Raw genomic sequence first — 17,818 nt, forward strand, 5'->3', positions numbered from 1 at the left:
GTGTGGGGTCAGTCACAGCTAGACTAGGTAAGTGACTATTATAGGTGACCTAGGATGACCCATTTAGAGGTGGCTTCCATCCCAAATGTTTCTGTGATTTTTGTTTTCTTCATATTCAACTCTTGTCAGACTGACTTGTTCTTCCAGCTGGTATGTAAATTGTTACAGCCCTATTGACAAAGATGCCCTCTGCATGTAAGATAAAAATATGACAAATATTCCTTTGCATTTATTGCAGATGTAAAATGCCAAATAATTATTACATAAATTATGTATTACAATACATAATACAGTGTGTTTGTGGATAATCTCTGGAAATTGGTATTAAAAATAAAATACCTTATAAATATTTAGGCTATACTTAAAATATTTGGCTTTCTTCCTTAGGATTATACTTTTTTTTTCACATGAATTTCTCCATATTTTAAAGATAGGCAATGTCTATCATTTTAGAGAATAATTTCACACAGGAGGTGAGACACAACCTGTGTCCCCATGACCACATGAGTTATATCTGTCCTGCTGCAAATGTCTGTGGTGGTGCAGGTTTCCAGGGAAGGGTTTAGAGGACTTACAGATCAGTAAGCTGCATGTGTTCGTATGTGTGTGCATACACTTGAGTAATGGTGTGACAGTCTTACCCAACAGTGACGGTACTTAGTGGAATTTTTAAATGAAGACATGGTTCCTCTATGCCAGATTATGTTTTCTTTAATGACACTACAGAGTTCAAAAGCAGGGTCTGGTGTTAGTTAAAATTGGTGCATGGGTAAAGATTGATTTTCATCCACAGGAGCAACATGATGTATAGTTAATCACACCTGGCACAGAAGAGCATTTCTCTCTGGTCTCAATCCAGATTCCATTGACTTTTATGATATTTGGATCAAGTTTTCTAATCATGTTGCTGTGATGATCTGCAAACCCACTGAGGACTTCATTGCTCATTGCCAGGACTAGTTGTAATGAAATGGTATGAAAAGCATTGGAACATAGGTGCCAAAACCTACATCGGCAGTTCAAGTTAAGAATTTCTTTGACTTGTCAGAATGAAAGAAATGAAGTAGCCTCAGCAAAGTTAATTCTGACTCCATTTACTTATCCTCTTTTAATCACATTTGAAACTGCTGTAGGATTGGTGTATTAGTAAGCAATCCTTAGAGAAGTGGTGAGCAGTGTCCTAAGGTCATGCAAGGTTCATCAAGCTCTGCCTGGAGCCTCTTCCTGGGATCTCGTTATTCTGCTTGTGTCCTGTGAAGAGTCCTGAGAGAAAAAAATAGCTTCTTTTCTTTGAGTGCATGCTCTTCTGTCAAGAAGCAGTAAGCAGTGTAAGCAGTTTATAGGGGTCACAAATGTTCTAGAACAGTGCAATAATGGTTTGAGACATAATTGAATTTTAATATATCTGTTGTAACTGCCTGAATCAAAAATGATGGTGGTAATCTCTGGAAATGCTCGAGTGGGAATTTGAATAATTCTTTTGAGATGTAAAATTCAGTAGGGATCTGTTTTGTCCTTTTCCCCACCTTATCACTTTTCTTAACCATTCATTGTATCTGAAATTCTGAGTGATCACTATGGTTTGTTGTGTCTTTTATTCTTCACGAGAACCCTTTAGCTTGATTTCTTATGTTTCTTAGCAGCGACATTATGTTTTCCTGGTAGAAGCATTTTTTGGGCCTTGATTTTGTGTTTATTCTGTTATCCAAAAGCATTTTTGAAGCCCCATGCACTTTTCTTGTCTCCTTTCCTAGGGCAGTTTTTCCTTGGTTGGAACTTCTACAGTCAGAGCGTCCTCTCACCATTTTTCTGGTTTTACTAATTTTTGAGCTGGAGCCCTTGCATAAAATCAGACCCTGAGGGTTTAAGGGTATGGGTCTTGGTGAAATTGCCACCTTACACTCCTTAGTCTTTGCTTGCAGCCACACCAAAGCTCAGCTGAATGCAGCAGAGAAAGCAAAGTAGCCTAAAAACCTGTTTTTCCATTTCTCTGTTTCCTGGGGCAACCAGGCCTTGAAGATATCATATGTTAATATGAAACATCCTCAGAAACCAGGTTTAGCTAATCCCTGCCAGTCTCTTTAAGCCAGGCAGTCTCTTTCTGCCATTTAGTGTTATGGTATCAGTTTGAGCTGGCACCTAGCTTTTGGAATACAGGCATCAAATTTAGTGGAGGCTCTGCTCACCTGCATTATCATTTGTGTTTCAAAGATCAGTAATTTTTTTCTTAAAACATATTGCTTTTTAATGAGTTTTCTGGGCATAGTAAAAATAAGCAATTTAGAGAGGGATGGGTCTAGTACACTATTCAGAGTCTGCATTTTATTCTTTCTTGTCTTGACTATCACAAAATGATATTCAAGGGGGGTACTTTGTCTACAACAACATTCATGAGCTCTGAAAATTCAGGATAAAATCTGTGTGTCTGCCCTGAAGAAATGAGTCTTCTGTCAAGTACCACATCATAGATAATTTTCATTTAGGGTTTTAAGTTCAGTAACATGTCTGGTAAACATATTTCTTCAGCTATTACTTAAGTGATGCAGCAAGTTAAACTTTCCATCTTGCCCTTTCCATAACTCTTCATCTATGCTTCAGATCTCAGACAGTGGACAGGAATTGCAAGGGACTGCAAGGTTAAGGATGACCCTCTGCCCATGGATCATCATTGCTTACAGGCTGGAGATTACTACCCCACCACCCTACTTGTCAGAAGAGCTGTGGAAGTGCTCTGCTTCTTACTCCAGGCGAAGCCATCTGGGTTGGCTTTGGTTGAAGGTCAGTGGAGGGCTCACAGTGAATGAGGTAGAAATGTGAGCCTTCAGCCAGCATGGAACAAGTAGGGACAGAAGGACCTTCAGCTTCCATAGCTAGAGCAAGACGTGCTGTCATAGCTCTTAGCCAACAACATTTTCCTTTAAATGACGTGCTGGGATCGCTTGGATAGCTACAAGCTTTTGTATCATGTTTTCCTACATGACGCTGAGGAAGAAGTCTTGAAACTTTTATGGAAAAGTATACCAGAACCTGCCTTGTAACTGTCCTTGCAGGAGCTTTCCACTGGCCTCCAAAACCTAGCCTTTTATCTGAGATTATTCTCCAGGCTGCTGATTACATTTTTCAGAGCTGCAGTGTTCTCAGTGATGATTGCGTCAGGACTATCACTTGTTATTTCCAGGTCCTCAATTTTCTTTTCAACCTCCTGCTGTTTTAATCCCAAACCTTCAAGCTTCCTGTCTATGGAAACCATAGTAGCCTGGAGTAAGTCCAGCCTTCCAGAAATAGGAAGTTTTGTATCTTTTATTTAAAAAAAATAGATAATACTGGGTGGCCAATGACTGCAGCTGTAGACATTGTCAAACCAAAGGCAGGTGAGCAGGTATGCCCTTTAACTGGCTGAAAACTGTGTATGAGTATGCTGCCAGATCCTTTGCTGGTCCTAATTTCTTCAAAGGCATGTTAAAGTCACTTATGAAAATCACAGACAACAGTCTTAAAATCTTAAATCACTTAAATGATTGTGACCAGTAGGTCATAGCATATAGCGCACCTGGGAAACAACTTTTCACATGGGTCCTGAAAGCCTTCTAATAAAATTATTTTAAAAACATATCTTAAATCAGTTGTTTTCATTATCTTGGTGAATTTGGTTGTTTTCTTAAACTGTCCACATAGTATCAGGCACTTGGTTTGGCATAATTTTCCCCCATGTCTCTGCATATCATGGTCTTCCCTTCTCCATCCTGGGAGAAGGCTGTGCCTACAGCAGGCAGCAGCTCCAAGCCCACTGTCTGCTTCCCCCTTCCCGTGGCTCTGGGAAAGAGTGCTTAGCCCAGGTTCAGCCTCATTGATGGGAGCAGGGCCAGGTGGGTGAGCCTTCTACAGAATGGGGGTGGAGCAGGAGCTGGGGTCAGTCATAGGAGTGCTGGAAACTTCTTTTGCTTGTGGAAATACCATAACCTTTCTGATAAGGGCACATGTGGTGAGACATTTTATCTCTGCATTTCTGCAGAAGTTCATGAGAAGGTAAGATTTCCAATGGAGGCAGAAGCCAGTATTGAAGCCTTTAAAAAGGACTTCTTACTTGAGTCAAATGAAGAACATGCCTGTTTTACAGATTTTTGCTGTCTCTGCTGTCTCGGCCAGAGGTATAAAGAGGCATGGTCCTTGACTTGATCTCTTAACACACACAAAAGCTCTCACTGTGGATACACTTAGAACAAACCTTTACTTTTACTGAAACACTTTCAGTGTGTTGGATGAGGGAAGATGGACCTCAGGAAAAAGCTGTGCCAGCAAATAACATAACTTTGCTGGTACGAACAAAGGCTGTGCTGGGAACACTGTCAGTACAGTGTGCTGGGACAGCTGCACCAGCAGAGTGATCCTATTCTGGATACAGCCTTGTCTTCTGTTCCAGTTTGTCATGCATGATTTATCTTTCTGTCACCTCTTCAGAACCCTAGGCACCTCTCGGCATAAAAAGAAATTAAAACACAATACAGATGAGTCTGCTCTGTATTGGAGTCTTGACCTTTAATATATCAGGTTTTCTTAGTGCGGCTTTCCCAGCAAATAGGTTGTTCTACAAGAACAGAGGTGCTTTAGTGGGCTGCAGAGGTCCTACCTTAGCCATGCTTCAGTTTTATTTGCTCCCACCTACCAGCTCTCAAGCTGCCTGAAATGCCTTTGAGAGGAGATAAGGTTTTCAGATTGCCTGCTAGATCATGACCATGAACTCCAGCAGTCCAGCAAGGCAAAAATATTATCATTAAAAATCAGAGAAAACAGCCTGGCAACCTGACTGTTAGAAGGATTGCTTAATGTTTCATCCTGTTTTGCCAGTTTAATTTTTATCAGCCTTTGGGGTTTATGTTTTTCCCCTTGGTGCTCTCATTACATTTTCCTTCCCTTATTAAAGAAAGTGTTTGCACCTTACTTTGTGTCTGCAGATTCCTCGTGAACAGACTGGTACATTGCTCCAATAGCAGCTTTGCAGTCAAATCCCTTAGATCAATAAACCATCTTAGTTGTTGAGTATACCAGATCTGAATTTTAAAGATTCACAGTCACACTTGAAATACCTGATGTAAATTTGAAGAGGCATCTGAAGAATTGCTGTACGTTGCAGTCATAAAGCTTTGCCAGTGTTACCTTTTTACCAGATCACTGTTTGATTGGGATTCGGTCTCATGTTTTTCTCTGCAACTATTCATGGTGGTGGTGTTCGTTTTTTTTGTTCAAGAGACAGACAACTATGTCTTTAGAGAAACAAAACAACTGTGTCAACAGATGGGAGAGAAAATACTGTGTCTGAAATAGTGCTAGGAATAAACCATGTTAAAAATAGGTAGTCTTGCCACAAGTGTTTCTTTGGCCAATGTGGAAATCCTTCTTTCCCATACTTGCATGTTATCAAAACTGTACTAAAAGCCTGCTAGAAAAGCTGCCAAATAAACCTACAAAAACATTGCTACAACAATAACTACCCTTTTCCTGCCTAATTGTAAGAGTCATGCTAGTAAAAGAGAAAGACTAAGGAAGTAGTGCTACCATGGGAGAGCTCTGAACAGTGCCAGGGACTGACCCCTGGCCAGCAGCAACTAAAACACAGCTCTTTCACTTGTGGCTATAGATTTTATTGATGTGACCTTCCTCTCCCCTCCCAACAGTCCTAGCACAACACCAGAGGGTTGTCAGAATTTTGCCCTTTCTTAGAAGTGTTTCTGCATTCCTAGGCTTGCAGAAAAATAATTTTCCTGTCCCACAAAATACCTGGGGAAAACCCACAGCAGTTCAGCTGACAAGCTGAGGTTTTTTAAAAGAAAACTCTTTTCCTCTCCAAAACTGGAAAGCAAACTGAACTACTCTTAAATGTGACTGTTACCAGCAGAATTACAGCTGCAGTTTAGACTTTGCATTTCTGCTTTCCATCCTTTGTCTCACTTATTTTTGCTGTTTGTCTCCCTGCTTTCAGTTGTCTCTTCTGTGTCTCAATTTACCTAATTTTTGTGGCCAACCAGCCAGTTCAGCATTATCACTGTCCTGATGGCTATAAGGAGGGCAGAGAAGCCCTTCACTAAATGAGTTTTTTTCCACAATGCTTCTGTGCTGTCTTTGGTCCATTTTTGTTCGTGCTTGGTGCTCCATGTTGTGTCATCTGGGAAGAGAGATGATGTTTGCATAATGTGTATTTTTCTGGAGTTAATTTCTGAAAACATTTGTACAGTTGGCAGCACCTTTGGGGCAGGGACAGATTGCAGTCTCAAACACAGAACAAGTCAGTGTGTTGACAGCAGCTGGAGGAGCGGAAGAACAGGTAGAGCCTGGCCCTCAGTGCTCCCTTCCCCACATTCCCCACAGCCTTTTTCTATGGGGACTCGCTTGGCAGAAAGCAGCCTCAGGCAGCAGAGCATAGTTTAGGGCAGCCCCATGGTATTTGTAATTGATTCTGATATCTGCAAAGGTAGATAAGGCTCCTTCAGCTGGAGAGAAGGGCAGAGGCAGGCAAATGGTGCAGCCTGCTGCTGGGCATAAATTCCCCATGACTGCTTCCAGCCCTGCTCTTTGCAGCAGGCTTTTCTTTTCCCACTTGTCTGCAGTCAAGGAATGCTCCTGGGGACCTCTGCTTGACTGGAAGTCGTCTCTGTTAATGATGCTTGCGAAGCCTGAAAGAAATTTAAAGGAAAAGAATAGGTTTCAGATGATGGTAGAGTCTGCCCTGTTACTTCAGTCGATCAAGGGAAGACCCACATTCCTTATCAAAGTAGTGTGTTTATTATCCTCACTCTTTCCTTGTTGCCACGTGAGGAAAATGTAAATGAAGAGATGAAATGCCCATTTTTTTCACTTTTTTTCCAGTAGATAATTTCCCAATTCACTCTGTGTAAAGACTCAGTGAGGCTTATCAACAATTTATGTAGAGAATTTCCTATGGTAGCTTCTTATTATTTTTTTTTTGTGTTGACTCCTGCCTCTGTGGTCCCTGCAATTCATGGGTCGTATGTATATGTATATATATCTATGTCCACTGCAAGGATATGTCCCATTGCCTTTTAAAAATTTGTTTTTGCTTAAGTGATCTATGGATGAGTTAAAAAGACTAGTACTCTACATGCATGAGTGACAGTTTGATTAACAGCTGAATTCTACCTTCTTACAGCCTGATGACCTCCAAAGGTAAATCAAGGGAAGTTTTGTGCCACATCCTCACTCTGTGAAAAACCAACGTTCAAAAAGATGCACTCCACCTATTCACTTTTGGCTTGAGCACATGCTTTGCTTTGCTGAATTAACAATACTGATTAGAGATGGAATTAAGTGACTTGCTTAAATGACTTGCTTAGCTGTGAATGAGGTTGCATAATTTCTCTGCTGGAGCTTTCCAAATCAGTGAGAGTAGGCTCAGGGCACAGTGACAGAGAGGTGATGCAGTTGTAACAGGCAGGATAAGTCAATTAAGAATCATGCCCTTTGTATTGTAAAATGATGTTTTGCTTTTTCATTACTCCTAGTTTCAAATTGTGGTTGTGAATTGTGGTCAAGTGAATATGGTTTCATGGGGCAAGTATAGCAAAATATTTTTGGGTCAGCTATAGGAATATAGCTAAGAGTTCTTGCGTAGCAGTGTCCAAGCTAACTGCTGTTGCACTGCCTTGTTTCTCAGACTCTTTCATTCTTGTGTTGGACACAAAAATCATTAGAAAATATTCACTGGCAGCATTTAATAGCATATATTTAGAATGTGAAATAAAGAAGCCAGACATTAGTGATGCACCATAATCTATTAGTAATTTGTTTAACTCCACTCCTCCACACATGCAAGAAAATAAAATACAAGTTATTCAAATAAAATTGATATAAAAAAAAATCTTCACATTTATGATTATGTGTGTTTTTTTTCCTTAAAACACCACCTATTTTTCTTTTTCTGAGAGTCAGTGGTGATCACAAAATGCAAAAAATTGCAAACAAAACTAAGGAGAAGTTCAAGTTAGCTGTGGAGCCAAAAGTGTGATTCAGTAGCTGAAAATATCTCTGCGCTTCATGCATCAAACTCAAACACTGTGCTTTGGCAACGCCCCCTGGATTAGAAGCGGAGTTTGAGGTCATTCCTCCTCCAGCCTGCCATGTATGGAGAGGGCCCACGCTCATGACAAATTACTGACTTACCGAGCACACCCCAAGAGCAGAGCGACATCAGTGCACAGGGATCTTGCCTCACTGAGGACAACCAAAGTCTTCACTGCTGCCTTTCTCTGGGTAGTCTTAACACCTGGAGGACCAGAGTGGAGAGAGAGAGGACACTTGAAACAGCCCCTCTCTAGATGCGGCAATAACAAGGGATAGTGAGGCAGTTTCCTTGTGAAGAGGTCACATGATGTCCAGCAGAAGTGCTATAAAAGTGTGTGCTCAGAGATGGTTTGGTGGCCCGTTCAGATTTTCAACACAAATTATCAGCTGCCAGTGATGGTGTTGCACTGGGGCTGCCAACCTGAAACAACAGTTGTGTAATCCTGTGCTTTACAAGCTGTCTCTGCAACGGTCCGAGACTGATCTCAGCTTATCTGGTCTGAATTCAGAGTGCCTTGAGTGAGGTCTATACTTTGAATTAACACTAGACTCACTGAGCTCTTAGTTTTATTTCACAGGGAGCCTCGGCTTAGATTTTGCAGGTAACAACCAAAACTCTGTAAACAGACCCTAAATCCCTAGATTATTTCCCTTGCTGACAAAACTCTCTTGCTCACAGACATCCCACTTCCCTCCTCTTATCCTGCATGGCTGACCCAGTTGCCAGTTTCTCAGGGACAAGTTAGCTTTCACCTGCTGCTGAGATGGTCCAGCACTATGGCCATTAGTCTGCCATGGGCTTGATGTTGGTCTTTCCATGGAGATGGAGATAGTTTTGACAGCTGAAGTGATTACCATGGTCTAGTGGGATGCTTGCCATATTGTAGCCTACCTGCTTAGTGGCCTTAATGTCTGCTTAGTGCCTCTGCCTCAGTTTCTTCACTGTGCACCTTGCTGCTTTGGACTTCCCCAATGCTTGGGCGTCGTAGCAGGGTAATCATTCAAAGAGAGAATGGAAGCCAAGGCCACTCAGTGTGGGAGGTTCCTCGTGATGATTTTGCCAAAGTCTGTTTTGCCAAAGAGCATGTTTGGATCCCATAGAGCATGAGCTTTACCTAGAATCCTATCTTGGGCTTGGCTGAGATGTGATGTTTTCATTTTCCCTGCCTACTCTCGGAGGATCGCCAGATGTACTCCCATCTTCCTGCCAGCTGCCTGCACAAACAGCCCTCTTGGCAGCAGCAGGCCAGGCAAATGGGTTGAGCAATGTGTGTTTGAGGACACTGTGTCAATTGTCAGCTTGACCATTGTCTAAAAGCATCAGGCCTGGTTAGTGAGGGTGCTGGTCTCAGCTGGCAGTGTTTAAACTGCTATTTGCAGTGAGGTTATGGACCTATACTTAGGGGGATGTGCTCTTGCTAATTTAGCTCCTGGCTGAAGTGAAAAAAAGTAACCCAAAATCATAATTTCAGAGGCAGCAGCTAAATAGGCTCCTGTGCAGACTGGGGTCTGAAGATAGAGATAACACAGGGAGGCTCTCAGAAGAAATTAGGTTCTTCTTTTTAATAAAGTGAATTACCTATGTGTAAAGTAAATAAAGTTCATAGATGTTCCTTTTAGTTAAATTTTGTTTGGATTGCTGAACCTGAGAGACAATAAAATCAGCTCCACTAACACACATGCATTAGTAAATATGTCTGGTTTTATTTAAATAATACGTAAAAATATGCACATATGTATATATACATATATTTATGTAGATAGACACATATATATGCACATAAATTTATGCATGTACAAATTTGAACAAACTGAAATTTTACAAAGATTTCTTGGTCATCTTTGCATTGAGATCTGTAATATGGTGTTATCAGGATACCAAAATGAAAAAAAGCTGTCTATAAAAAAAATTTAAATGGGCTATCATACTCCTATTGAGAAAATAGTGGAAAACAAAAGAAGCATATATCTGAAAAATAAAGCAGGCTTCAAATCTCTTGCTGTTTTAATAATGAAGACAAAAATGTTTACAGCATAGCAACATTTGATTCAAAAAATGAATTCTATACCTTTTACTTTGGAAGTAGTTCAAGATTTGATCCGTTAATTTTATCTACCTAGTTGTGTGCAGTATTGGGAGCTGCCAGAATGACCTGGAATTAAGAGGGCAAAGGTAGAGTTGCTTTAAGTATTTTAATTCATCTATTCAAAGATGATTTGTGTGAACACCTTAAGAACACCAGTAAACTAACAGGAATAATTTTCTTCCACTTTTTCCAAATTCAATTGCATATGGTGTGATTGCATTTGATCAAGGCATGAACATCATTTCACAGATGATTGTCTTCTGGCATTGATCATATGAAGTCAATTTAAAGTATGACATTGCTTTTACCTTCCTCACATCAGAAGACTTTTTTGCTTCTTGTCTTAGCTGCCATAGCTATCAAATTGGGTGTGTAATAAATTGTGTTTTGTTTAGAGAGCAATAACTTGGAGAAAAAGTGCTGTGATTGAGATTGATGCCTAGAACTTAATGTATCATAGCTGCAATCAAGGAAATTTTAGACTTATTTCTCCCATAACAAATGATAATTCACAGAGTTCTATGGACCTGTGTTTGAAAAGGAGCAAAAAGAGAAAAATGAGAAAATTAAAAAATTGAAAAATTAGAAAATCCACTCTGACTGGCTTCACACTCTACAGATTACAGAAGTTTTTGTGGTAATTTCATTGCATTAAGAAAACATCTATAAAGAGGGAACTCATGCAAGATGGTTTGGAGTGGGAGATTTGCATATAGCCCCACTGCTGTGAGTTACCTGCCATGAATCCAAGTTGTTTGTTGGTGCCATGCTGAAGTCTGCACATTTTTCTACCCATATTACCTAGCTCATCTTTAGTACACTTTATTCTGTATAAATCCTAGAACCTGTTTGCAACTTAATGGTACCTTTATAGACCTGATCAAAGTGAGGCTCTAGGTAAATTCCCAAACCATGGTAAGTTACACACTGTGCTGGAATGCTATCTGCTGCAAACCAGTTAAGGACTAACATGGGCATGGCTTTATTTGCCCTTTGTACTCTTGAAGCAATTTCACCTGTTAACTGTACTATTTCAGAATCTTTGAATAATTAGCAAGAAAATATTATCCAATTGCTTTCAAAAAAATTTTAGTTTCTGATTAAAATACACATGAGATTTCTGACTTTTTTTTGTTTTGCTTTGGAAGGTGCACAAGTATCTCCCTGTCAACCCCCTACCCTCAACTGACCTTACAGTGTCAGTTTAACAAATATATAAGAAGTGATATAAAGCAAAGATTTTGCTGTTGATCTATGACATTACTTAAGTCTTATGGTCAGATGATGTTGATGTCTCTGTTACATTTTTGTGTCACCACTGAAGGTGTGTTTTATGACAAGAAAATGGTTACAGAGGTTGCCAAGGCTGCTAGGAATCTTTCAAAAGCAGATGGTGTAAGAGTCATTATCAGGGCACTTCTGCCTGTGTTTCCAGGTCCTGTGTAAAAGGCTATTCCCAGAGTGTTTGAGAGGCAAAGTTCAAATTGAAAAAGCTCTTCCAAACAGTGAGACATGCTGTGATTTTCATACTCTCATTTCCCTTTTGATGAGCTTGTCTATTCATAGTCCCAACAGCTGTCAAACAACTGCAGAAGAGATTAGGAGAGTCATGACCAGGTGTGACCAAATAGAATCACAGAATCCTTTAGGCTGGAAGTCCAGCTGTTAACCCAGCACTGCCAAGTCCATGACTAAGCCTCGTCCCCAAATGCCACATCTGCATGTCTTTTAAATACCTCCTGGGATGGTGACTCACAACCGCTGCCCTGGGCAGCCTGTTCCAAAGCTTGACAACTCTTTCTGCAAAGTTTTTTCCTAATATCCAATCTAAACCTCCTCTGATGCAACTTGAAGTAATTTCCTTTTGCCCAATAATTTGTTAGTTCTAAGAAGAGACCTAGCAATTTATAAACACCAGAAAATGCTCAGCAGTGGTGACTGCATTGCTGTCTTTGGTGGGCAGGCATTGGAGGCATGCTTGTTTTCTTCTGCAGGAAGGGAACAAAGGATCACTCAAATTGTTACTAATGCAGTGATAAGAACAAAAGTTCCTGCTTTTACTATCCAAACAAGAACTCTCGAGCTTTAATTAGGCAGCAAAATCCTGTTTGATGACACATGCATTATCTGGGCTTGTTAGAGGCTCTGCAGATTGGTTCCTTCAGACCATGTCCTGTTTGCTAGAACCAGTGCTGCTATGAGATGTTAAGTTAGTAAGGAGATTCATTAGCACTGCCAGGACAAAATCCTGCTGTCCTTAAGCAGATCTTGGTTTGGAGAATATTTTGCCTCCTTGTAAGTAATGATTAAGTTTCTTAAATACTCAGAAACTGATCCAGCCTGAATTGAAGGGATCAGATGCCAGAGTATTCTTTGAGGAACCATGTTGAAAACAGAGAAGTTACCACAGCAAGAGGGAAGACATTGGATCCCACCAGTTTTGAGCTAAAATAAGTTAGGACAAAATGGAATATAGTGTTCCTCATGGATTTCAATTTAAATCCTCTCTATGAAGCTAGAGCAGCAGAAGTGTGATTTTGTTCTATAAATGACATCTTTCACTTACGGCTTTATTTTTTTTTCTTGAAAGTCTCCTCTGCTTCTGCCAGGGTGCTATAGAGAGGATTGAGTATAAATGAGAATAAAAACCCTTTTCTTTAGGTTGCAGATAGGATAAACAAGTTCATGATGTATATTAATTAGAAATAACTGCATATGTAGCCAGCATCACTAAAACCACTTCAGCCTGTGAAACTACAGGGGGATCTGCTTTAGGGCTGGAAGGTATCCATGCCACACTAGGAGGAGGAGGCCAGAGTACTCCTAGATCCTACTGAAGAATGGGAGAATAAGGACTCAGGACTTCTTTATTGTTTTGCTTTGTTTTTTTTTGCCTGGGACATTTTTCAGGTCAATTGTAAAAGTAGCGATTGAAATGCTGGCCCTGCTAAGTACAGAGTTTTGCCCTTGAGTAGAGCTGTGCCAAGGTTTCACCAACAGATTAAAACCATATTAGGCCCTTGTCTGTTCAAAGGTTCAAAAGTGGTTCCTGGCTTCACACCCAGATCATTTCCTAGAAAGCTGTAGATTGGTGTGATAAAGTGCCAGCGGCTGCAGCCAGAGCATGTGTTATTTTATATACTCACATGCCTGTATAGACTGCTGTTGATATTGCTGGTCAATAACACATTATCATTTACTATTTGTTTTTGTTGCTGGTAGCAAACATTGCAGGGAAAAGCAGCATAAGCGTGTCCATTTTATTGCCAGCCAGTTCCAGGCCTGCTTTACCTTTCAGCTTTTGGCACGCTGTTTCCACTACCTCACATGTGTGCTCTGCTAGCAGTGGAAGCACCCTGTGTTGCCCACCCCACGGAGGACAGGTTCCCTGCTGGAAACAGAGGGAAGTTTGCTTTGGCTTCAGGGTATGGTATGGTCAGGCCACAGGCACAAATTTGCAAGTTAGGTGGGCTAAGTTTGAGATTTTCCTGTCCAAGTCCTCTGACATGCTCCTCTACCATGATGTATAAGGCCTTGAGGAGAATGTACCATCTGCTGTGGTGATCTGATCACCTGAGACAGCAGCCAGCCAGAGCCCAGTGACACAGCCAGGGCAAAAGAGCAGGAGAAGGGGTGACATGAGCTGCACTTCTTGCTGGGACCCTGTGCACCCCTGGGCTGCTGCCCTGTGCAGGAGCACATCCACCTGGGATAATCACACTTGTTGCCTACCCATCACATCACCTGGGATCTCACATGTGGGTATTCAGGGATGCAGGGAAGCCTGAAAGAAAGAGCCCTGAGCAAAATGCATGCTGTGGTTGTCTGTGTGTTCACAGCAGCCTTTGCAAAATCAGAGCAGCCAGGCCCGTTGGAGTACATTGTTCACTGAACACAAGATCACTGAAGGTTTGTTGCCTGAGTAGTAACAAGGGGGCATTTCAGTCATCTCCTCTGTGTACAAATTAGATCTGAGTCTCCAGTTCCTGGTGCCTTGTCTGTATGCCCCAGTTAGGGGTATTCAATAACCCACTCCCTGCAAGGTGTAAGCAAAGCAGCCTGTGGCTGTCTGACGTGTCTAACACATTAATGAACCTATCTCCTGGTGCTCTGTGCCTTGGATGCACATGCACTCCTGCACACATGCAGGTCTTTTGTATGCAGAAAGTGCTTTCTTTGTGGTCTTTCTCAGAATTCCATCACATGTAAAAAAGAAATTTAAGGGTTATGACTGTTTTTCACAGTGTATGCTAATAACTTTACTTTCTAAAACATACTAGTATCATATGGAAAAGGGAATTCCTAGAGGTGATCTTGCTTTTAAAGCACAGTGCTAAATAGGAAAGAAGCAGAATGAAAGATAATCATATTGCTCTGGTTCAATAACAGGAAAGTGTTTGCATTTAATTAAAAATTATGTGCTCTTAAGTTCAGGATTTGGGCATGATGTTTTCAAAATTAGACATAAATTAGGCAGAACACTTGGAATGACAAGGCCTAAACATAAAGATACTACAAAGACAATTCATGGTTTGTGTTTACCCTGCTTTTTGTACATATCATGTATGAAAATACATCATTGTATGCACCTACTGGCCTATATGTCTATTGTTTTCACTTTGACATGCATTAGTTGATGTGTATTCTAGCCCACAGTAAGTTGGAAACCACAGGAGAGCTACTGATTGCTGGTGCCACATTGCTCTGAAGGCAGCCAGAAGGACTGTGACAATCTCTGAAGTTCTTACATGTATTAATGTAGCCAACACCATAAAGTCATTCAGGTTATAAAATCAAACACCAGGCTGAATTGATCACAGTCATTAAAATTTTTTAATATTTGTTTTCCAAATAGGTGGAAGAGAGAGTCAACAGCCATATTTGCTGGAGTAGTGAACCAAATTGCTTTGACTGGAACCATTACTCACTTGCACCTTTGATGGCAGCAGCCAGGTAGGAGAGCAAAGGAAGGGTGGTGGTTTTGCATGAGCTGAAGGAGCAGGTCTGTGAAAAGGCTTCATGTGGAAGTCACCCACATTTAAATCCTGATTATGTGTCTTTTTGTAACAACTGAGGCCAGCATTTGCCGAAATTAGAGACATTTTTGTTTTGGGGCAGGTTTTTGTTACTTTGGAAGTGATGTCTTTGCTTTGTCCACATATTTGGTTTTCCACTTTCCCTTCTCATATGCAATTCTTGTATCAAGTATCCAGGTCTCCACTTCTTGAACTAAACAAGCAGAAAAGTGTGCTTGTAAAAATACAAGAAGGTACGGTGGGTGAGGTTTTTATATCTGAAATAAAGTCTGGGGGGTTTTATTTACTTTGTCCTAATAAGTTGGTGATTTATGCTTGACAATCTTGCCATTTCAAGTGCACCATGGACAGTACTGTTCAATGTTTAAATTTCCTCTGGGTCTTGAACACTTGGGCATGTAGAAACTGCAGTTATGAAAGTGCTAATGTTGTTGTATGCAATAACACCCAAGCTTAAAGTTAGTGGATCCCCACCAGAGGTTTTACTGTGACAGATAGTTCAAAGAGAATTTATCTTGTCAAGAAAGGGGTCCATTTTCAGCTACTGATTGCAGCACCATGTTTATTAGTCCCAAGTTGGTCAGTTTTCATATTCACAGTCTCAAAAACTGTGCCTGTGTGCAGTACACAAAGTTACTTTTCTTGCTTTAGAGACCTGAAGTACTGAGAAGCTCCTCTTCTCTCATCTTCTCTGTACAGGCACATTCTTGATGGTCAAAGAATTGTTAGCCCTTAGAATTTAATAAGATAAGCTTGAAAGAGAGATGGGTTAAGGAAAGTTTGATCTCTCTCATTGAGGTTTTTTTTTTTAATTATCCAATATTTATTTTCAGCCATAGAAGCTAGGTGTATAAGGAAGACCCTGGAGATTGTCATGTGATATCATGAGCACAGGAGAAGGTGTTCAAAGAAAACACAGCACATATTTTGAAATAACCCCGCCAGATTTTTCAGAATTATGTAAATAGTGTTGGACCTATGTTTCATTCTATATATGAATTCAGTGAAAGAAGGGGTTAAATTGAGAAGGGCAATCCCTTGAACCTTTGCGCAACCCTGGAACTGATCCCAAATATTCTGCAGTCCAGGATGGTGCTATATGGGTTATCTCTTCTTATGGATCCCTCTCAAGGTCCCTGCAGTGGTAGTCGTGCGTATCTGCGTTGTTCTCTTGCCCCTCTGCAGTCTCTGAGAGCAGCAGAGATGTTTCTGCACAGCCTGGGATCAGAGTTGGGTGGGCGAGAGGGTGTGAACTGATGGCTGTCAGCAGGGCTGTTACCCCGCCAGAGGTCCTGTGGAATTTCTGTTTAAAGTTCAGCAGGAAAATAAACTGTCCTCATGCACCCCTGAGCTGTGTTGCCAGTTTGGAAAGCATTAACAGCGTGTGAAATTTATAAGGAGGAGTAATGGAACACTGCTGGAGTATGGAAACCTGGCCATGTCCTGACTCACCAGGCAGGATTTAAGTGGAAAACGGAGAACTTTGGCATACAAGGGTATGGCGGCCATCCTCTGAAATGGAGTTTTAGCATGCAGCTTTCAGGTTTTGTTAGCATGCAATTTAATGGCACTTGTGTGCATTGGGCCCTTTTTGCTGTGGCTCTTGTACACTGAGAACTCTCCCCGAGAATGTGTCAGCTGAATAAGAGCACACTTCACTTTTTTTTTTGGAACAATTAAATTTTAGAGTAGATGCTCTCAATTAATGTGGTTCAAACTGGTGTTATTGTAACTATGATGACATGTACCACTACCTCATGTGCTAAGGATATTGAGGCAAGCACTTAATACTGGTAGGGTAGTAAATACGCTGTGTGAGCTAATAAAAGGCTCCCGTGAAGAAACGGAACCCTATCGCTGCCTACTTTGCAGGTGAAAGCTTGCAGTCTGATTCCACCTCTAGGCACGGGGTGGTAGGAAGGCACATTTTCTCCAAGGACCAGAGCACGCAACACTGCCAAACCAGCAGTCGCAGGCGTCCTTCAGGGAATGTTTCCTGCAGCAAGATTGCAAGCTGTGGTGTGGAGGACTAGCTGCTTCATTTTGGCAAGGAATCCTTTGAAGATACTGGTCCTGATTCTCTACTGCCTAAAACCTTTTGCTATTTATACCTGGGTAAAGTGAATGCCGAGCGAGCATAAAATACCACTATGCTAGTGCTAAAGGAGCTGTTATCCACTTTGCCCAAATATAAATGACTATGCAAAGGGTGAAGCAAGTTCAAGGTCTCTCTTTTTGTTGTGACATTGCCCCTAGATCTTGCTGCTCATTGCTGACAGTGTGAATGGAACAAGACTGAATCTTCCTGTAGATTTGAGCTCGAGATGTGCAAATTGGGATAAGTGAGAGCACTTATCCCAGTAGCCACAAGTAGCCAGAGAGAGGCAGAGAGAGTAGCCAGAGACAGGCAAAACGTGTTTTCTCCTTTTCCGTCCGGGTGGTGGCTGGACAGCAAATCAGTTCCCTGGCAGCCTGTGCCGGGGTGGGGGGGATGAGGCACGACAAGGTCCAGAGGAGGCAGGAATGGGCACGGCGCTCTCCAGCCTCACAGCTGCCGGGCACCACAGGCTGCTCCGGCGCTGCGGCGGGGGCGGGCGGGATGGGGAAGGAAAAAAGGAAAAA

General features: G+C 41.4%; 1 protein-coding gene across 6 annotated transcripts in view; it reads left to right on the forward strand.

Annotated features, from left to right (window-relative positions):
- Positions 1-17,818, forward strand: part of HIVEP2 (HIVEP zinc finger 2) — a 136,549-nt gene that overhangs the window by 69,214 nt on the left and 49,517 nt on the right. For 5 of the 6 annotated variants that reach the window (XM_064413492.1, XM_064413491.1, XM_064413495.1 and 2 more), the window contains one exon: positions 15,016-15,113. The exons of the other annotated variant lie outside the window; for it this stretch is intronic. The gene's annotated coding sequence lies outside the window, so the exon portion shown is untranslated. The remainder of the gene's footprint in view (positions 1-15,015; positions 15,114-17,818) is intronic. 6 annotated transcript variants of the gene reach the window in all.

Source organism: Passer domesticus, chromosome 3 (genome assembly GCF_036417665.1).
Source record: "Passer domesticus isolate bPasDom1 chromosome 3, bPasDom1.hap1, whole genome shotgun sequence".
Classification (NCBI taxonomy): domain Eukaryota; kingdom Metazoa; phylum Chordata; class Aves; order Passeriformes; family Passeridae; genus Passer; species Passer domesticus.